General features: G+C 41.3%; 1 long non-coding RNA gene across 5 annotated transcripts in view; it reads left to right on the top strand.

The window, feature by feature from the left end:
* Positions 1-22,254, top strand: part of LOC129645091 (uncharacterized) — a 201,445-nt gene that overhangs the window by 124,257 nt on the left and 54,934 nt on the right. The window contains exon 1 of one of the 5 annotated variants that reach the window (XR_008711186.1): positions 2,875-3,073. The exons of the other annotated variants lie outside the window; for them this stretch is intronic. This is a non-coding gene — a long non-coding RNA (uncharacterized LOC129645091). Of the gene's footprint in view, positions 1-2,874; positions 3,074-22,254 lie in introns of those variants that run through there. 5 annotated transcript variants of the gene reach the window in all.

Raw genomic sequence — 22,254 nt, 5'->3', positions numbered from 1 at the left:
TCTCTTGCCTCCTGGTTTTCACTTCTAGCTACTTCAGCCCTTTGCATGCCCATGTTCTGCTCGAACTGATTTATCTTATTAGATCCTGAAAAGAAGTGTAAAGGAAGAGAGGGTTTGGGTCTGCTTAACGCATAACTTTTCTGAAGACCCCAACCATCTTAAACAATGACGACTGGGACTCCAGAACCTGGAAGGTTCTCTTTCATCACCTGCGTTTCCCCTGGCACAGCCCACGGGACCATCCATGTGGGCAGAGTGCTTCTCAATTGTAATAAAAAGTTTAATTATTCATCAGCACAGTCGCTGTTAGACAAAGGCCCAATTATTATTCATCTATAGCTAAGTAGCCTCCTGCTCTTTTTTGGAGTTGTGACAAGCCCAACGCTTCCAGAACTGGCAGAGGGCTCAGATCAGAGAGCGTTTTGGGGCTCGCCTCAACCAGGAAGAGCAGGCCAGTGCTCCCTGCTTGAGCCTGGGCTCCCTCCCTCGCCTGCTGCCCACTGTAACTCTGGCCAGAGAGCCTGCCTGGAGCTAGGAATGCTGGGAGCGGGAGCAACATTCTGTAGCCATCAGGCTGGCAGTGGGGAGGCATCGTGCAGTTTACCTGGCAGAGGCTCTCTGGGTGGAACAGCTGCACAGGGGACCTTTTGCCAAAGGAGCAGCCGAATTGCATATGAAGTTCTGGAGGCTTGGTTCTTGATCAGATCCACGCTGGCTTTTTGCCTTCACAATCTGTGGCCTCCTCCCTGTGAGTCCTCGGCGGGTCTAGGTCATCGGGAGGGTGAAGCCGGGAGGAGGAAGTATCCCAGGTTGCAGCCTTTCACTTCCCTTTTCCCTTCCTGGCTCAGCATCTCTCTCCCCAAAGCTCTTCCTCCCTCCTCATCAGTCATCCCAGGGTGAGGACTTTCCTGGGCTGGACAGCTTTCCAGGTTTCCTTTATTTCTACTTCCCACCTCCCCACATTTACCACAAGAGAGATGTTGGCCAGACAGTCTCTTGACCTCCTGGAACCCAGAGCACCATGCTGCACTTTTGGGAGGTGTCCCCACCTCTCACATCCCCCCAGAGGTCCTGAGCCACATGGGAACTTCTCCTGGTGGCTTCCATGATCTACCACAGCCTTTGCCCAGAACCCAGCTCCACAGGACAGTCTGTTCTGCCCTCTGCCCGCAGACCCTGGTATCTCCCAGCTACTCTGGCCCCATCCTGCCTCAAAGCATCTTGGCCTGGTGCCACCTCTCACCCCTTTAACCCTGGATCTCCCAGGCATCCTCCCACCTCTATCCTCCCCATCTCTAAGTCCACAGGGCCCTGTGAGCCCTCACCTCTGTGTGCTCAGCCTCCTCAATCCACTCTCCACTTACCCCCAACCCCGCCTGCTTCCTTGCAACACCACATGTGTAGCTTTTCTCCACTGCAGATTTTCCATTCTCCGGTTTCTGGGTTGTGTCATTTTTCTCTTCATTAACCTGTGGTGCCTTTCACCTCACTCAGAGGAAAAGCTGAAGTCCTTACAGTGTCCCTCTGTGGCTCGCCCCTGTTATACTCCAACTACAGTAAACCCTACCACTGTCCTCTTTCCCCATCTCTTTGCTCCATTTTCTCAAGTCAAACCTGGTCTTGTCTCAGGACTTTTGCATTTGGTACCCTTGCACCATATATTTGATGCCCCACTCCCTTCTTCCATATCCGCTCTGTACACTATAATACCCTGGCTTCCCCTCTCCCCACCAAACTAACTTTTTTATAGCACTGGTGACCCTAACATAATATATATATTTATTAATTTAAAATTTCATTTTAGAAAATGTATTTATTTATTTTAATTACAGGATAATTTCTTTACAATATTGTGGTGGTTATTCCATACATTGACATGAATCAGCCACAGGTGTACATGTGCCCCAACATCCTGAACTTCCCTCCCACCTCCCTCCCCACCCCACCCCTCTGGGTTTTCCCAGAGCACGGGCTTTGTGTGCCTTGGTTCATGCATCGAACGTGCACTGGTCATCCATTTCACATATGGTAACATACATGTTTCAAGGCTATTCTCTCAAATCATCCCACCCTCACCTTCTCCCACATAGTCCAAAAGTCTGTTCTTTACATCTGTGTCTCTCTTGCTGTCTTGCATATAGGGTTGTCATTACTGTCTTTCTAAATTCCATATATATACATTAATACACTGTATTGGTGTTGCTCTTTCTGACTTACTTCAGTCTGTAAAATGGGCTCCAGCTTCACCCACCTTATTAGAACCGACTCAAATGTATTCTTTTTTATAGCTGAGTTATGTTCCATTTGTATATGTACCACAACTTCCTTATCCGTTGATCTGCCACTGGACATCTAGGTCGCTTCCATGTCCTGGCCATCGTAAACAGTGCTGCAGTGAACACTGGGGTACATGTGTGTCTATCAGTTCTGGTTTCCTCGGTGTGTATGCCCAGCAGTGGGATTACTGGGTCATATGGCAGTTAGTTTTCCAGTTTTTTTGTTTATTGTCTGCCCCCCTGCATAAGTAAACTCCATGAGAATAGGGACTTTGTTCACAGACAGTGGAGTGGAACTTGTGACCCTTACAAACTGATATTGTTGTTTTTTAGTTACTAACTCATGTCTGACTCTTTTACGACCCCATAGATTATAGCCCACCAGTCTCCTCTGTCCATGGACTTCTCCAGGCAAGAATACTGGAGTGGGTTGCATTTTATTCTCCAGGGGATCTTCCTGACCTAGGGATTAAACCCTCATCTCCTCCATTGGCAGGCGGATTCTTTACCACTGAGCCACCAGGGAGGCCCACAAATTCATATTCTGAAATCCTAAGCCCCAATACAGTGATATTAGGAGGTGGGGCTTTGGGTGGCAATCAGGGTTAAATGAGGTCAGGAGGGTGAGGCTTTTGTGAGGGGATTAGCGTCCTCATAAGGAGAAACACCTGAGAACCTGCTGTTCTCCCTCCACGGGGTAGTGGGGCAGAGGCAGGAAAGAGAGAGCTCTTCTCTCCAGAGCCTGACCAGGCCGGTGCTGTCCATCCTCTAGGACCTGCAGCCAGACCTCCAGAACTGTAAGTGATCAATTTCTGTTGTTTAAGCCACCCCATCTATGGTGTTTTGTTATGGCTGCTAGAGCTAAGACTTGGAAGTCTTTGCTTAAATGAAGGCCTAAGGGGGCGAGGAGAGGAAAGCTGGGATGTTGTGGTGGTTTGTCTGCTCCTTGCTGCAACGTCTGTCCTTGCAGGAAGCCCCTCCTGTTTTGAGGTCACTGCTGGTTGCCATCAGCCTGTCTCCCTGTCATTTTCTCACAGAGACTGTGGAATCTGACTCCCCTATTCTTCCTTCAGGCTGGTTTTTAACATCCACAGAGGTGCTCTGTCTCTCCAACAGCTTCCTTGAGGTCAAGGCTTCCTCAACTCTCGTGTACTTCACCCACGTCCAACAGGAACTTCTTGTTCCCACACTGAATACCCCCTGCTTCTGTGTTTTATGCTGTGACCATGATACCCACTGCTCTGCCCACCTCCCCCTACCTCAGCCCATGGTCTCTTTCCCATCACACATGTACTCTTGACTTTGTGGAGACTCACTTTTGACTCCTGTAAGACTTCTCCTGGATCAGTAAGCCCCAGAAAGGGTGTATCCTTTCTGCTCTGCACGGAATCTGCCTCCTGAAGAGGTAGGGGTGAAGGGTGGACTGAAGCCCAATCTAAACGTTGCTCAGGAAGCCGGACACAGGGGCAGGGCCATGTCCCCTGGAAGAAGGAGCACCTCTGTCTTCTTAGAAAGGACAGACCTCGCGAGTCCTGTGTGCAACACACAATTCAGTCCTCAATCTCCCTTGCTTCCTGGTGCAGAGACTTGGTTTAGTTCCACCAACCTAATGCATCTGTAAGAGACTTTGACTCAAAACTGAGTTATATTAATACAGAGAGGGCTGAGTAGGGGTCTCGGTTTTCCTTGGAACAGGCTGTTGGGGGCATTTGGTTCTATAGACGGCAGCTGTGGTGGGCACCTTGGAGCTTAAGCTTAATGATTAGGGTTGGAGTCTCAGCCTATCTGATGGACCAGGCCTATGGTGTATTGGGGAGAGTCATTCCTGGACACCAACTAGAGGCTATTTCTTGACACCACTCGGTGATTTTTTTGAGCTGTGTATATCCCTCTCTGTATAAGTCAGCAGAAGTGGATTATAACTAGGACACCCTATAGGTACCCTCTGTGCCTCTTTCCCTTCCCTTTTCATGTGGTCATCTGAGCTTCTCTCTTCTCCACTTCCTTGCCTCCTGCACCCACCCAACAAAATACGTGCCCCCCCTTTCTCTCTACCTCTGAGCAGTTCAGCACTTTGTGGGAGGAAATCGCAGAGCCAGGCAAACTGTTATTTGTGTCTCAACCTCAACTGGGTCACTGTGGATACCCAGGAATCTTTTCCTTTCTTTTTTCATGTCCTTCTCCCATTCTTTTCAATGATTTAAAACTTCTACTATCCCTTACATATGTGGTCTCTTCATTCTTAGCAGATAGCCCTTTAACTTTTTTAAAAAAACTTCTTATTTTATATTGGAGTATAGCCTGGAGAATCCATGGACAGAGGAGCCTGGTGGGCTACAGTCCAAAGAGTTTGAAAGGACTGAAGTGACTTAGCACACATCGCTGATTAATAATGTAATAATTTCAAGTGAACAGCGAAGGGACTCAACTATACTTATAAATGTATACATTCTCCCCCAAACACCCCTCCCATTCAGGCTGCCAAATAACATTGAGCCGAGTTCCCTGTGGTATATAGTAGGGCCTTGGTGGTCATCCGTTTTAAATACAGCAGTGTGTACATTTCTGTCCTAAACTCCCTAACCATCCCTTTCCCCTATCCTTCCACAGGGCAACCATAAATTGGTTCTTTAAGTCTGTGAGTCTTTTTCTATTTTGTAACATTTGTATCATTTCTTTTTAGATTTCACATACAAGGAAGCCATAGGATATGTCTCCTTAGATAACCCTTTAACTTTCTGTTCTACTCACCCCTTCCACACCCACTCCCCACCACCATGTTTTGCATGCTCCCTGGCTTTCCTTAGGGGGAGAACAAGAGGCACCTTTTTTCCTCCGTATAGGCAGCCTCACGGCATCTCTGGCCTGGTCTCCTGCCTTCTCTGTATCTTGCTTCACCATTGTCACCATTTCTTCTTGCATCCTCTGCCTTTCTTTCCTTTCTCAAAAAATAACAAAAACATTTACTTAGTTTGCATGTTGGTTATTTCATATGTGAAGTGTCTCCTCATGTGTTTTCAGGTGGAGTAGGTTAGGAAGCACTGTAGATGATCTGTACCCAGTAGATCTTGTCTGCACTTTTGAGGGGGTAAACGCATTAGCTGGCAGCCAGAAAAGATGGCCAGTCTGAGCCTCTTGTCCTTGAGCAGGTCAAAAGGGAGATCAAGGAAAACAATATCAGTTGTTTATGGATTCTTTTTAAAAAAATAATTTTTTAATATTTTTGCTGTGCTGGAGCTTCATTGCTACGAGGGCTTTTTCTCTGGTTGTGGAGAGTAGGGGCTACTCTTTAGTTGCGGTGCATAGGTTTCTCATTGTAGTGGCTTCATTTATTGCCAAACATGGGCCCTGGGTACATGGGCTTCAACAGTTGCAGTTCCTGGGCACTAGAGCACAAGCTCAGTAGTTGTGGCAACGGACTTAGGCACTCCATGGCATGTGAGATCTTCCCACACCAGGGATGGAAGCCGTGTCCCCTGCATTGGCAGGTGGATTCTTTATCCCTGAGCTACCAGGGAGGTTCTCCAATTGTGGATTCTTGAGAAAACTTTGGCTGAGGAGCATGGTTCCAGGCTCTCTTTGTATAATGTCTACTAGTGTCCATCCATTAGCTTCTTGACCCCATAATCGATTCTCATTCCCCACTGGATCGTGCCCCTGAACTGCTCATCACACTCAACTAATTTCTATCTTGGAAAAATACACGACCCTCCCTTGATAGCATGGTCAAACTCCTCTGAAAGCTTCCCTGTCTTCTTGGTCTCTGCCTTTTATTCCACCTTAGTCTGTCTTCTGAACCCCATCATTCCACCAAAACTCATGCTGAGATCAATCATGACCTGCGTATCAAACATAAGGACCAATATTTTTATTGAAGTAGAGGTGGTTGACAATGTGTTTCAAATGTAAAATAAAGTGATTCAGTTGTATATATTTACATACTTTTTTTCAGATTTTTTTTCATTACAGGTTATTACAAGATACTGAATATAGTTGCCTGAGCTGTAAAGCAAATCTTTGCTGTTTATTTTATATGTTGGTGCATGTCTGTTAATCTCATACTCCTAATTTACCCCCTCAGTAATTTTTAAAAAATTAATTAATTTATTTTTTAATTGAAGGATAACTGCTATACAGAATTTTGTTGTTTTCTGTCAAACCTCATCATGAATCAGCCATAGGTGTACATATATCCCCTCCCTTTTGAAACTCCTGCCCATCTCCCTCCCCATCCAACCCCTCTAGGTTGATCCAGAGCCACTGTTTGAGTTTCATGAGCCATACAGCAAATTCCCATTGGCGATCTATTTTACACACAGTAATGTAAGTTTCCATGTTACTCTTTCCATACATCTCAGCCTCTCTTCCCCACTCCACATGTCCATAAGTCTATTCTCTATGTCTGTTTCTCCATTGCTGCCCTGTAAATAAACTCTAGATTCTGTGTATATGCATTAGAATATGATATTTATCTTTCTCTTTCTGACTTCACTCTTTATAATAGGCTCTAGGTTCATCCACCTCATTAGATTGACTCAAATGCATTCCTTTTTATGGCTGAGGAATATTCCATTGTGTATATGTACAAAAACTTCTTTATCCATTCATCTGTTGATGGACATCTAGGTTGCTTCCATGTTCTCAGTCAGTTTGGTTAATTTGCTCAGTCGTGTCTGACTCTTGGTGACCCCATGAACTGCAGCATGCCAGGCCTCCCTGTCCATCACCAACTCCTGGAGCCTATCCAAACTCATGTGCATTGAGTTGGTGATGCCATCCAACCTTCTCATCCTCTGTTGTCCCCTGCTCCTCCTGCCCTCAATCTTTCCCAGCATCAGGGTCTTTTCTAGTGAGTCAGCTCTTCGCATCAGATGGCCAAAGTATTGGAGTTTCAGCTTCAGTATCAGTCCTTCCAATGAACACCCAGGACTGATCTCCTTTAGGATGGACTGGTTGGATCTCCTTGCAGTCCAAGGGACTTTCAAGAGTCTTCTCCAACACCACAGTTCAAAGGCATCAATTCTTCAGTGCTCAGCTTTCTTCACAGTCCAACTCTCACATCCATACATGACCACTGGAAAAACTATAGCCTTGACTAGATGGACCTTTGTTGGCAAAGTAATGTCTCTGCTTTTTAATATGCTGTCTAGGTTGATCATAACTTTCCTTCCAAGGAGTAAGTGTCTTTTAATTTCATGGCTGTAATCACCATCTGCAGTGATTTTTAGAGCCCAAAAAATAGTCAGCCACCGTTTTCACTGTTTCCCCATCTATTTGCCATGAAGCGATGGGACCAGATGTTGAAGCTGAAACTCCAATACTTTGGCCACCTGATGCGAAGAGCTGACTCATTTGAAAAGACCCTGATGCTGGGAAAGATTGAGGGCAGGAGGAGAAGGGGACGACAGAGGATGAGATGATTGGATGGCATCACTGACTCAGTGGACATGGTTTGGGTAGACTCCGGCAGTTGGTGATGGACAGGGAGGCCTGGCATGCTGCAGTTCATGGGGTCACAAAGAGTCAGACAAGACTGAGCGACTGAACTGAAGTGAACTGATGGGACCAGATGCCATGATCTTAGTTTTCTGAATGTTGCGCTTTAAGCCAACTTTTTCACTCTCCTCTTTCACTTTCATCAAGAGGCTCTTTAGTTCCTCTTCACTTTCTGCCATATGGGTGGTGTCATCTGCATATCTGAGGTGATTGATATTTCTCCCAGCAATCTTGATTCCAGCTTGTGCTTCTTCCAGCCAGTGTTTCTCATGTACTCTGCAGATAAGTTAAATAAGCAGGGTGACAATATACAGCCTTGACGTACTCCTTTTCCTATTTGGAACCAGTCTGTTGTTCCATGTCCAGTTCTAACTGTTGCTTCCTGACCTGCATACAGATTTCTCAAGAGGCAGGTCAGGTGGTCTGGTATGTCCATCTCTTTCAGAATTTTCCACAGTTTCTTGTGATCCACACAGTCAAAGGCTTTGGCATAGTCCATAAAGCAGAAATAGATGTTTTTCTGGAACTCTCTTGATTTTCGATGATCCAGCAGATGTTGGCAATTTGAATCCCTGGAATAAACCCAACTTGATCATGGTGTATGAGCTTTTTGATGTGTTGCTGAATTCTGTTTGCTAAAATTTTGTTGAGGATTTTTGCATCTATGTTCATCAGTGATGTTGGCCTGTCATTTTCTTTTTTTGTGTTGTCTTTGTCTGGTTTTGATATCAGGGTGATAGTGGCCTCATAGAATGAGTTTAGAAATGTTCTTTCCTCTGCAATTTTTTGAAAGAGTTTTAGAAGGATAGGCATTAGCTCTTCTAGAAATGTTTGATAGAATTCTCCTGTGAATCCATCTAGTCCTGGGCTTTTGTTTTTTTGGGAGATTTTTGATCACAGCTTCAATTTCAGTGCTTGTAATTGGGTTGTTCATAATTTCTGTTTCTTCCTGGTACAGTCTTAGAAGATTGAACTTTTCTAAGAATCTGTCCATTTCTTCCAGGGTATCCATTTTATTGCCCTGTAGTTGTTCATAATAGTCTCTTATAATCCTTTGTATTTCTGCATTGTCCATTGTAACCTCTCATTTTTCATTTTTAATTCTGTTGATTTCTTATCTCTTTTTTTCTTGATAAGTCAGGCTAAAGTTTTGTCAATTCTGTTTATCTTCTAAAAGAAACAGCTTTTAGTTTTGTTAATCTTTACTATTGTTTCTTTCATTTCTTTTTCATTTATTTCTGCTCTGATTTAATTATTTCTTTCCTTCCACTAATTTTTTTTTTTGGTCTTTTGCCAGTTGTTTTAGGTGTAAAGTTAGGTTGTCTATTCGATATTTTTCTTGTTTCTTGAGGCAGGATTGTATTGTTATAAACTTCCCTCTTAGAACTGCTTTTGCTGCATCCCATAGCTTTTGAGTTGTCATGTTTTCATTGTCATTTGTTTCTGGAAATTTTTTGATTTCCCTTTTGATTTCTTCAGTAACCTGTTGATTATTTAGAGATGTATTGTTTAATCTCCATGTGTTTGTGTTTTTTACAGTTATTTTTTCTTGTAATTAATATCTAGTCTCATAGTGTTGTGGTCGGAGAATTTGCTTGATATGATTTCAATTTTCTTAAATTTACTGAGGTTTGATTTGTGACCCAAGATGTGGGTAGACCTATCCTGGAGAATATTCCATGTGCACTTGAGAAGAAGGTTCATTCTTCATCATTTGGATGGAATGTCCTGAAGATATTGATTAGATCCATCTCATCTAATATATCATTTAAGACTTGTGTTTCCTTATTAATTTTCTGTTTTGATGATTTGTCCATTGGTGTCAGTGGGGTGTTAACGTCTCCTACTATTATTGTATTACTATCAATTTCTCCTTTTATGACTGTTAGTGTTTGTCTTGTGCATTGAGGTGCTCCTATTTTGGGTGCTTAGATATTTACAATTGTTATGTCTTCCTCTTGGACTGATCCTTTGATTATTGTGTAGTGTTCTTCTTTGTCTCTTGTAATCTTTATTTTAAGATTGATTTTGTCTGATATAAGGATTGCTACTCTAGCTTTCCTTTGCTTCCCATTTGCATGGAATATATTTTTCCATCCTTTCACTTTCAGTCTATATGTGTCTTTAGGTGTGAAGTGGGTTTCTTGTAGACAGCATATATATGGGTCTTATTTTTGTATCCATTCAGCCAGTCTGTATCTTTCATTGGAGCATTTAATCCGTTTACATTTAAGGTAATTATTGATACACATGTATGTTCCTTTTGCCATTTTGTTAATTGTTTGGGGTTGATTTTGTAGATCTTTTTCTTCTCTTGTATTTCTTGACTATATAAGTCCTTTTATCATTTGTAAAGCTGGTTTGATGGTACTGAATTCTCTTAACTTTTGCTTGTCTGAAAAGCTTTTTATTTCTCCATCAATTTTGAATGAGATCCTTGCTGGGTACAGTAATCTTGGTTGTAGATTTTTCCCTTTCAGTACTTTAAATACATCCTACCATTCCCTTCTGGCTTGCAGAGTTTCTGTTGAAAGATGAGCTGTTAAATGTGTGGGGTTTCCCTTGTATGTTACTTGTTGCTTTTCCCTTTCTGATATTAATATTCTTTCTTTGTGTTTAGTCTTTGTTATTTTGATTAGTATGTGTCTTGGCGTGTTTCTCCTTGGGTTTATCCTGTATGGGACTCTTTGCTCCTCTTGGACTTGATTGACTATTTCCTTTTCCATGTTGGGGAAATTTTCAACTATAATCTCTTCAAAAATTTTCTCATACCCCCTTTTTTTTCTCTTTTTTTCCTGGGAATTCTATAATTCAAATGTTGGTGCATTTGATATTGTCCCAGGGGTCTCTGAGACTATCCTCAGTTCTTTTCATTCTTTTTACTTTATTCTGCTCTTCAGAAGTTATTTCCACCAGTGTATCTTCCAGCTCACTGATTTGTTCTTCTGCTTCAGATATTCTGTATTGATTCCTTCTAGGGTATTTTTATTTTCAGTAATTGTGTTGTTTGTCTCTGTATGTGTGTTTTTTAATTCTCCTAGGTCTTTGTTAACTGATTCTTGCATATTCTCCATTCTGTTTTCAAGGTTTTTTGATCGTCTCTACTATCATTATTCTGAATTCTTTTTCAGGTAGTTTCCCTATTTCCTGTTCATTTATTTGGACTTCTGTGTTTCTAGTTTGTTTCTTCTCTTGTGTAGTATTCTCTGCCTTTTCATTACTTTTTAAAAACTTATTGTGTTTGAGGTCTCCTTTTCCCAGGCTTCAAGTTTGAATTCTGTCTTCCTTTTGACTTCTGCCTTCCTCAGGTTGGTCCAGTGGTTTGTGTAAGTTTAGTATAGGGTGAGATTTGTGCTGAGTTTTTTTTTTTTTTTTTCCTCTGATGGACAAGGCTGAGTGAGGTGCTAATCCTGTCTGCTGATGATTGGGTTTGTATTTTTGTTTTGTTTGTTGTTTAGATGAAACGTCCCTCACAGGGTGCTACTGGTGGTTGGGTGATGCCAGGTCTTGTATTCACGTGGTTTCCTTTGTGTGAGTTCTCAATATTTGATACTCCCTAGGGTTAGTTGTCTGGTAGTCTAGAGTCTTGGAATCAGTGCTTCCACTCTAAAGGCTCAGAGGTTGATCTCTGTTTCCTGTTCAAGGTGTTCATTTGTATGAAGAAACATTGGTAATGGCCTGAATGAACCTTTTGGCCAAACCAATAGTTTATCCTTTTCTGTGGAAATGCCAGAGAAATTTTCCTTAAATCAAAACCTAAGGTTCTGCATCTCCTGCAGCTTCTTTGCTTCTACAAATCTTTTCAAGACCAGCTCAAATCTCACCTCAACTGAGCCTTTCCAATCACTCAAGAAGAACTGTGCTTCCTCTTCTATTGAGCGTCTCAGAAAAAAGAAGGATTCCCCCCACCCCAGTAATTTATCTATTTTTGTTTTCTATGAGTCAGCTTTTGTTTTGTAAATAAGTTCATTTGTATTATTTTTTAGATTCCTCATATAAGTGATCATATGATATTTATCTTTGAGTTCACTTACTGTAATAATCTCTAGGTCCATCCATGTTGCTGCAAAAGGCATTATTTCATTCCTTTTTACGGTTGAGCAACATTCCTGTGTGTATATATACCACACTTTTCCAATTGTTCATTTGTCAATGGGCATTTAGGTTGCTTCCATGGCTTGGCTATTGTAAATAGTGCTGCTGTCAATATTGGGGTGTATCTTTTTGGACTATTGTATCTTTTTGGACTAGAGTTTTCATATTTTCTGAATGTATGCTGAAACATATGGTAGTTTACTGGATCATGTAGTCATCTAGTTTTTTAAAGATCCTCAATACTGTTCTCCATAGTGGTGGCACCAGTTGACATCCCCATCTATGTGTAGAATGGGTTCTACAGGATACAAGGGTTCTGTGAGAGCCATTTTTTACTTGATTTCTTCCTGGATTTCCCTGCTACTCCTGACCCTTTGAGCCTCCCAGGATACCTGGAGACTGAAGTCCTGGTTCCTGATGTAGGTCCATGATCACATTGTGTTTATGGGCTCATCTTCACATCACACTCTTATGTGTTCATATCCCTGGGGTTTTTATTGGTCAGTTCTCTTCCTTCTGGATCCGCTTTTGTTTATACAGCTAATGACTATGTGCTGGTGACTTTCAAACCTACTGAGTACTGCTAGAAAATTATACAGAAGAAAATTATAGTCGAGGGGGAAGGGAGATGATTTGTCTTATCCTAAGACAGAAATGCTAAACTTTACTGAACTACTGCCACGTATTATTCACCTTTCACTGAGGAGTTAAACCTCTTTCCCCAAATTGTTCTTCCTTTCCTGGGGCAGAGACTTCAAAGTGAAGGCTGGGAAGTAGCCATCTTTGGGTTCACTTTGTTCCTCTGTTGTCCCTTGAGTTCCTCTGCAAATACTGACACTTGTTAGGCCCATTGTAGTCACAGGGCATGTCCTCTGTCCCTGGAGAGCTGCCATCACTCAGCTGGGAGGTTCAGCCTTGGGGATGGCAGCCACGTCTTCTGTCAATAATCTCCTGGCCCGGTCAGGCCACCCACAGGCTGTGTGTCTACTGCAGCGTAATCAGGGTGCCCCATTGTGCAGCATCAGATAAAGAGACTCTTTGAGGAGTGCTTCTTGCAGTTCATGATTTTTTTTTAAACTGAAATTTGTCTGAGAGCACCTGCCAGGCTCCATGGAGGCAGCTTGAGGGACCTGATGCTTTAAGAACGGCATCTCCACCCCATGGTACCATGATCACCCCCAAGCTCTCCTCTGCCAGCGCAGATGAGCTCTTCCACACATTTGGGCATTCAGTCACCCTTGGTGTGGCGTTTTCGTGTTCCCCACCATCTTGTGTGCATGACTTTCTCCTTGAAGGTAGAGCCCGTGAGGATTACACCTGACATATATGACACATTGCTAGAGTGGAAAGATCCAAGAGAGTGAGTCCAGACCATGAAGCAGAGCGTGCGCTCTGAGTCAGGCCAAACTTTGTGAGTTCTCCTCAGTTGTTCACAGATTGTGTGACCTTTAGGGAGTAATATTTGAGACCAAGTGCGTGTGCTTAGTTGTTCAGTCATGTCTGACTCTGTGCGACACTATGGACTGCAGCCCATCAGGCTCCTCTGTCCATGGGATTCTCCAGGCAAGAATCCTGGAGTGGGTTGCCATTGCCTCCTCCAGGGGGTCTTCCTAACCCAGGGATTGAACCTGGGTCTCCTGCTTTGCAGGCGGATACTTTATCACCTGAGTCATCAGGGAAGCCCCCCATTTAGACCATACTTGTTTGCTTATCACAGAGGATAAGCACCACTGTCACAGGATAGTGGCAGAGCTAAATGAGGGAGACATAAAGCAGCTGGCATTTATTAAATGCCCCCAAACTGTAGCTGTTAATAGTAAAATTAGCACATGTTTGCTCAGTCACTAAGTTCAGTTCAGTCACTCAGTCGTGTCCGACTCTTTGTGACCCCCATGAACTGCAGCACGTGAGGCCTCCCTGTCCATCACCAACTCCCGGAGTTCACTCAAACTAACGTCCATCGAGTCAGTGATGCCATCCAGCCATCTCATCCTCTGTCGTCCCCTTCTCCTCCTGCCCCCAATCCCTCCCAGCATCAGAGTCTTTTCCAATGAGTCAACCCTTCGCATGAGGTGGCCAAAGTACTGGAGTTTCAGCTTTAGCATCATTCCTTCCAAAGAAATCCCAGGGCTGATCTCCTTCAGAATGGACTGGTTGGATCTCCTTGCAGTCCAAGGGACTCTCCAGAGTCTTCTCCAACACCACAGTTCAAAAGCATCAATTCTTCAGTGCTCAGCCTTCTTCACAGTCCAACTCTCACATCCATACATGACCACAGGAAAAACCATAGCCTTGACTAGACGGACCTTTCTTGGCAAAGTAATGTCTCTGCTTTTGAATATGCTATCTAGGTTGGTCATAACTTTCCTTCCAAGGAGTAAGTGTCTTTTAATTTCATGGCTGCAGTCACCATCTGCAGTGATCTTGGAGCCCCCAAAAATAAAGTCTGACACTGTTTCACTGTTTCCCCATCTATTTCCCATGAAGTGATGGGACCAGATGCCATGATCTTTGTTTTCTGAATGTTGAGCTTTAAGCCAACTTTTTCACTCTCCACTTTCACTTTCATCAAGAGGCTTTTGAGTTCCTCTTCACTTTCTGCCATAAGGGTGGTGTCATCTGCATATCTGAGGTTATTGATATTTCTCCCGGCAATCTTGATTCCAGCTTGTGCTTCTTCCAGTCCAGCATTTCTCATGATGTACTCTGCATATAAGTTAAATAAGCAGGGTGACAATATACAGCCTTGAAGAACTCCTTTTCCTATTTGGAACCAGTCTGTTGTTCCATGTCCAGTTCTAACTGTTGCTTCCTGACCTGCATACAGGTTTCTCAAGAGGCAGGTCAAGTGATCTGGTATTCCCATCTCTTTCAGAATTTTCCACAGTTTATTGTGATCCACACAATCAAAGGCTTTGGCATAGTCAATAAAGCAGAAGTAGATGTTTTTCTGGAACTTGCTTGTTTTTTCCATGATCCAGTGGATGTTGGCAATTTGATCTCTGGCTCCTCTGCCTTTTCTAAAAGCAGTTTGAACATCTGGAAGTTCACGGTTCATGTATTGCTGAAGCCTGGCTTGCAGAATTTTGAGCATTACTTTACTAGCATGTGAGATGAGTGCAATTGTGTGGTAGTTTGAGCATTCTTTGCCTTTGCCTTTCTTTGGGCTTGGAATGAAAACTGACCTTTTCCAGTCCTGTGGCCACTGCTGAGTTTTCCAAACTTGCTGGCATATTGAGTGCAGCACTTTCACAGCATCATCTTTCAGGATCTGCAATAGCTCAACTGGAATTCCATCACCTCCACTAGCTTTGTTCGTAGTGGTGCTTTCTAAGGCCCACTTGACTTCACGTTCCAGGATGTCTGGCTCTAGGTCAGTGATCACACCATCATGATTATCTTGGTCGTGAAGATCTTTTTTGTATAGTTCTTCTGTGTATTCTTGCCACCTCTTCTTAATATCTTCTGCTTCTGTTAGGTCCATACCATTTCTGTCCTTTATTGAGCCCATCTTTGCATGAAATGTTCCCTTGGTATCTCTAATTTTCTTGAAGAGATCTCTAGTCTTTCCCATTCTGTTGTTTTCCTCTATTTCTTTGCATTGATCGCTGAGGAAGGCTTTCTTATCTCTTCTTGCTATTCTTTGGAACTCTGCATTCAGATGCTTATATCTTTCCTTTTCTCCTTTGCTTTTTGCTTCTCTTCTTTTTTTTATTTTATTTTATTTTTAAACTTTACAATATTGTATTGGTTTTGGTGGGAATGCAAACTAGTACAGCCACTATGGAGAACAGTGTGGAGATTCCTTAAAAAACTGGAAATAGAACTGCCTTATGATCCAGCAATCGCACTGCTGGGCATACATACTGAGGAAACCAGAATTGAAAGAGACACATGTACCTCAATGTTCATCGCAGCACTGTGTATAATAGCCAGGACATGGAAGCAACCTATATGTCCATCAGCAGATGAATGGATAAGAAAACTGTGGTACATATACACAATGGAGTATTACTCAGCCATTAAAAAGAATACATTTGAATCAGTTCTAATGAGGTGGATGAAAGTGGAGCTTCTCTTCTTTTTACAGCTATTTGTAAGGCCTCCCCAGACAGCCATTTTGCTTTTTTGCATTTCTTTTCCATGGGGATGGTCTTGATCCCTGTCTCCTATATAATGTCACGAACCTCCGTCCATAGTTCATCAGGCACTCTATCTATCAGATCTAGTCCCTTAAATCTATTTCTCACTTCCACTGTATAATCATAAGGGATTTGATTTAGGTCATACCTGAATGGTCTAGTGGTTTTCCCTACTTTCTTTAATTTAAGTCTGAATTTGGCAATAAGGAGTTCATGATCTGAGCCACAGTCAGCTCCCGGTCTTGTTTTTGTTGACTGTATAGAGCTTCTCCATCTTTGGCTGCAAATAATATAATCAATCTGGTTTCGGTATTGGCCATGTGTAAAGTCCATGTCCATGTGTAAAGTCTTCTCTTGTGTTGTTGGAAGAGGGTGTTTGCTATGACTAATGTGTTCTCTTGGCAAAACTCTATTAATCTTTGCCCTGCTTCATTCCATATTCCAAGGCCAAATTTGCCTGTTACTCCAGGTGTTTCTTGACTTCCTACTTTTGCATTCCAGTCCCTTATAATGAAAAGGACGTCTTTTTAGGGTGTTAGTTCTAAAAGGTCTTGGATGTCTTCATAGAACCGTTCAACTTCAGCTTCTTCAGTGTTACTGGTTGGGGCATAGACATGGATTACTGTGATATTGAATGGTTTGCCTTGGAAATGAACAGAGATCGTTCTGTCATTTTTGAGATTGCATCTTTTGTTGACCACGATTGCTACTCCATTTCTTCTAAGGGATTCCTGCCTACAGTAGTAGATAATGGTCATCTAAGTTAAATTCACCCATTCCAGTCCATTTGAGTTTGCTGATTCCTAGAATGTCGACGTTCACTCTTGCCATCTCCTGTCTGACCACTTCCAATTTGCCTTGATTAACGGACTTGACATTCCAGGTTCCTATGCAATATTGCTCTTTACAGCATCGGACCTTGCTTCTATCACCAGCACATCCACAACTGTGTATTGTTTTTGCTTTGGCTCCATCCCTTCATTCTTTCTGGAGTTATTTCTCCACTGATCTCCAGTAGCATATTGGGCACCTACTGACCTGGGGAGTTCCTCTTTCAGTATCCTATTATTTTGCCTTTTCATACTGTTCATGGGGTTCTCAAGGCAAGAATACTGAAGTGGTTTGCCATTCCCTTCTCCAATCACTCAGTCATGTCCAGCTCTTTGTGACCCCGTGGACTGTAGCCCGCCAGGCTCCTGTGTCCACGTAATTTGTCAGGCAAGAATACTGAAGAGGATTGCCATTTCCTTCTCCAGGGGATCTTCCTCATCCAGGGACTGAACCCATGTCTCCTGTGGATTCTTTACCACTGAGCCACCAGGGAAGCCCTATCGTTAGCAGATAGATGCTGAATATGTATTTTTTGCTCCTCTTGCTTTCTTCTTTCTCCCTGGAGAATTCCCTGATTCCTGTGATTCACCTGTCAAACCTGCACAGGGAATATCTCCTCTGTTTTCTACTTACTGGCTGCATCACGCACTTGGCATCTTGATGAATATTGATGCATGTATTTCTGTAAGCCCTGAAGTAGGGAATCCTGTTTTATAGCTTTGAGTCCCTCCTGGCTTGCACAGCATCCCAAGCATATTAAATACTCAGTAAATATCTGGTGACACAGAGGACTAATATGTCACCTTAGACTATGGTCAGACACATGTTGAGGTAAAAATACCCCCTTACCCTTCACTCTCTATTCCTCTCCTGCCCCTGCTGTTGATGTTCCCTTATAAAGCCCTCACTTCACCCAAACTGGGGCCGACTACGGTAGCCTAGGCTGGAACAGATTGCTGTGCAAATACTTGGCAAAGTAATAATCTATTTGTGGATAAGCATAAATTGGCTGTATTCTCAGAGTTATGAACTGTCACTATTAACACCCATGAGTCACTAACATCATGGTGGGCTGAGCGATTTTTCTGGGGGCCTATAGGGCATGTTATACTAAAAATGCCACCGTCCATCTGTCTAATTAGTGTCTGTTCCATTGATGTCACAGATATTCAAATTAGCTTTTTCCTTTATGCCAACACACGCAGGGGCTTTATGTAATCCCCAGATCCCTCATTGTGGGTGAGGTTGACGTTTCCAATAGTGTTTTTTTTTTTTTTTTTTCTTTCTTTTCATGGCTTTCAGGACAAGCTGTGATATGATGAGAGAAGTTAAGGAGGAAAATTTTAAAAGCCAGTCTAATTCTGAGCTTCTCTTCCTAAGCCAGATCAGTGGCCTTACAGCCTAGAAATGGAAGCACTGAGGATTAGAAGGAGGAGCAGACAGGTTGAATGGCCCTTAACCCAGTAGTATTTCAACCCTTGACATTTCTTTGACTATGCCACTTGACGTCCATCTTCTAAATCACTGACAGTTTCTCTCATGGCCAGCTCTACTCCAGGATGTATAGGAAGGGAATTCTGAGAAATGGAACACCACCTTAGCTAAACAGATACAATACAAAGGCACCACAGATAATAATCTTGGTTAGCACCCTAGAGAAAGAAAGCCCTAGAGGAGAGAAAGAAAATATCAATCATACCTTCAATTGCAAAAGTAACTCTGCCTTCATAATTATTAAGCAATCATAATTGGTAAGCAATGGATAATGCTTTGAAATGATGTGAATATGCTGATAGTTTCAGCATTTAGCATCTTCTGTTAATCCCTGTCCTTATAAAGATTATGTTTAGTAAGAAAGTGCTAAATTATCTTCCAAAGTGTTTGTACCATTTTGCATTCCCACCACCAGTGAATGGATGTTCCTAGTGCTCTGCATCCTTGCCAGTGTTTTGTGTTATCAGTGTTTTGGACTTTGACTTTTCTAATATGTGTGTACTGGTACCCTATCATTTTAATATGCAGTTCCCTCATGATATATGATGTTGAACATCTTTCCATATGCTTGTTTGCCATCTGTATATCTTCTTTGGTGAGGTGTCTGTTCAGAGCTTTTGTCTATTTAAAAATCAAGTTGTTTTCCTATTGAATTTTTAAAAAGTTCTTTGTATGTTTTGGATAACTGTCTTTTTTTTTTAAATGTGTCTTTTGCAAATTTTTTCTCCCTATCTGTGACTTATCTTCTCGTTCTCTTGACATATTCTTTCACAGAGCAGATTTTTTTTTAATATTAATGAAGTTCAGCTTATTCATTTTTTCATGGATCATGACTTAGGTTTGATGATGACTTTTTAGACACAGCACCAAAGGCCATCCAGTTTTTCTCCCATGTTATCTCTTAAGAGTTTTATAGTTTTGCATTTTACATTTCCATCTGTGAACTATTTTGAGTTTCATGAAGGGTGTAAGGTTTATGTGTAGATTTTCATTTTTTCCCACGTGGATGTTCAGTTGTTCCAGCACCATTTGTTAAACGATAATAGTTTTTTCCAACAACAACAAAATTGAGAGATGACCCAAAGTAAGAAATGAAAAAGTAGATACTACAACCAACACCAAAACAATCATAAAAGAATATCATGAACAGTTATATTTCAACAAGTTGGACAGATTTTCCTTTGCTTTTTGTAAAGATCAATTGACTATATTATGTGGGTCAGTTTCTGGGCTTACTATTCTATTCCATTGATCTAACTAAGATTTCTTTTTTGAAGGGTGTTACTATGAATGGTAAAGCATCTTTAATATCAAGTTCCACTTGTTCATTGCTCTTATGTAGAAAAGTGATTGACTTTTTCATGTTAACCTTGTATCCCACAACCTTGCTATAATCACTTGTTAGTTCCAGGAGTCTTCTGTTGATTTTTTTGGATTTTCTGTATAGGTGACTTGTTATCTGTAAACAAAGACAGTTTAATTTCTTCCTTTCAAATACGTCATCTCTTCTTTGCTTGTCTTATTGCTTTAGCTAGAACTTCCAGAATGATGATGAAAAACAGTGGTGAGGAGAACATCCTTTCCTTGTTCCTAAGGTTACTTTTTGACATTTGCATTCAATTTTAGGTTTTACTTAAAAAAAAAACCCAAAACAAAAAACTCTGTGCCTATCACTCTTTTCCTTATCCTTTCTACTTCATTCTCATCCATTCTTTTTTAGTAACCATTTGCATTTGTTTCTGATTCATATTTGTGTTTCTTTTTTATAGAAATGAACAAATATGTATATTCATTTTTATTTTCCCTTTATTTTTAAAATGTGGCATACTAGGTCTGTTTTCCCATAGCCTCACCAACTGAGTGTGTTCTCAAATATTTGAATTTTTGCCATCTTGATAGATGAGAAATGATACTCATTGTGAGTTTAGTTTCAAGTTACAGAAGTTTGAATTTCTCTCATTATGTGAAGTTGAGCATATTGTCATGTGCTAAAGCAGGCCCTTTTTTCTTTTTCAAAAAATTGAAGCATAGTTGATTTCTAATGTTAAATTAATTTCAGGTGTATACCATAGTGATTCAATATTTTTATAGATTATACTCCATTTAAAGTTATTATAACATATTGGCTGTATTCCCTGTGCTGTACAGTATATTGCCACTTGTTTATTTTACACATACTAGTTTGTATCTCTTAATTCCCTCCCCCATCTTGCCCCTCCCTTTCCCTCTCCCCGCTGGTAACTACTAGTTTGTTCTCTATGTTTGTGAATCTGTTTTTGTTACATTCATTCATTTTATTTTTTAGATTCCACATATAACTCATAATGTACAGTATTTATCTTTCTTTGACTTATTCTGCTGAGCATAATGCCCTCTGGGTCCATCCATGTGGTTGCAAATGGCAAAATTTCATTCTTTTTAATGACTGAGTAATATTTCATTTTCTGTGGATGTATGTGTTTATATGTATGGGCTTCCCTTGTGGCTCAGCTGGTAAAGAATCTGCCTTCAGTGCGGGAGACCTGGGTTCAATCCCTGGGTTGGGAAGATCCCCTGGAGAAGCAAATGGCTACCCACTCCAGTGTGTTGGCCTGGAGAATTCCATGGACTGTATAGTCCATGGGGTTGCAAAGAGTCAGACGTGACTGAGCAACTTTCACTTTCACCTTCATGTGTTTGTATGTATTTACATTTATATGTAAGTATGAATAAATGTATTTATATATTTACATATGGATATCTCACATCTTATTTATCCTCTCACTTGTTAATTGACACTTAGGTTGCTTCCATATCTAGTCTATCATTAAATAATGCTGTTATGAATATTGGGGTGCATGTATCTTTTCAAATTGGTGTTTTTCATTTTCTTTGGATGTATACCCTGGGTGGAATTGTTGGATTATATGGTAGTTATATTTTTAGTTTTTTTGAGAAAACTGTTTTCCTAGTGAAAGAGTTAGTAACTCAGTCGTGTCTGACTCTTTGCAACCCCATGCACTGTATCCTGGCAGGATCCTCTTCAGGCAAGAATACTGGCGTGGTATAAATAGTATCTGAATTTACCAGTGATATTGGCCTGTATATTTTCTTTCTTTTTTTTTTTAAATAGTGTTGTTTGGTTTTAGTATCCAGACAAAGGGTAATGGCAACCTTTTAGAATGAATGTCTTAAGTGCTCCCTCTTCAATTTTTTGGAATAGTGTGATAAGGACAGATAATAGCTCTTCCTTTTCTGTCTGTTAGAATTCCATCATGACACCATCCAGTCCAGGGCTTTTTGTTTGCTGGGAGTTTTTTGATTATTAATTCAATTTCAGTACTAATGCTTGGTCTGTTCAAACTGTTTATTTCTCTTCCTGATTCAGTCTTGGAACACTGTATGTTTTTAGAAATTTATCTGTTTCTTCTAGGTTGTCCAATTTGTTGAAATATAACTGTTCATAGTATTATGATTTTTTTTTGGTATTGATTGTAATTCCTCCTCTTTCATTTCTTAGTTTGGTTAGGTCCTCTCCCATTTTTTCTTAATGAGCTTGTCTAAAGACATATCAATTTCATTTATTTTTTCAAAAAATGGACTCTTGGTTTCATTGATCTTTTCTATTATTTTCTTGGTCTTTATTTTTTCCTCTCTGATAATTATTATTTCCTTTCTTTTGGTGATGTTGGGCTTTATTTGTTCTTCCTTTTCTTATTCCTTAGATGGTAGGTTAGATTGCTTATTTGAGATTTTTCTTTTTTCTTAAGGAAGGCCTGTATTGCTGCAAACTTCCCTCTTAGAACTGCTTTCATGGCATCCCATAGTTTTTGAAAAACTATGTTTTTATTTTCATTTATCTCAAGGTATTTTCTAATTTCCTCTTTGATTTCTTCATTGACCCATTGTTTTCTTTTTCAGTATCATGCTGTTTAGTCTGC

This window comes from Bubalus kerabau, chromosome 1, assembly GCF_029407905.1.
Source record: "Bubalus kerabau isolate K-KA32 ecotype Philippines breed swamp buffalo chromosome 1, PCC_UOA_SB_1v2, whole genome shotgun sequence".
Lineage (NCBI taxonomy): Eukaryota > Metazoa > Chordata > Mammalia > Artiodactyla > Bovidae > Bubalus > Bubalus kerabau.
The sequence above is the reverse complement of the archived record's forward strand: the minus strand, read 5'-3'. Positions and strand labels throughout refer to the sequence as shown.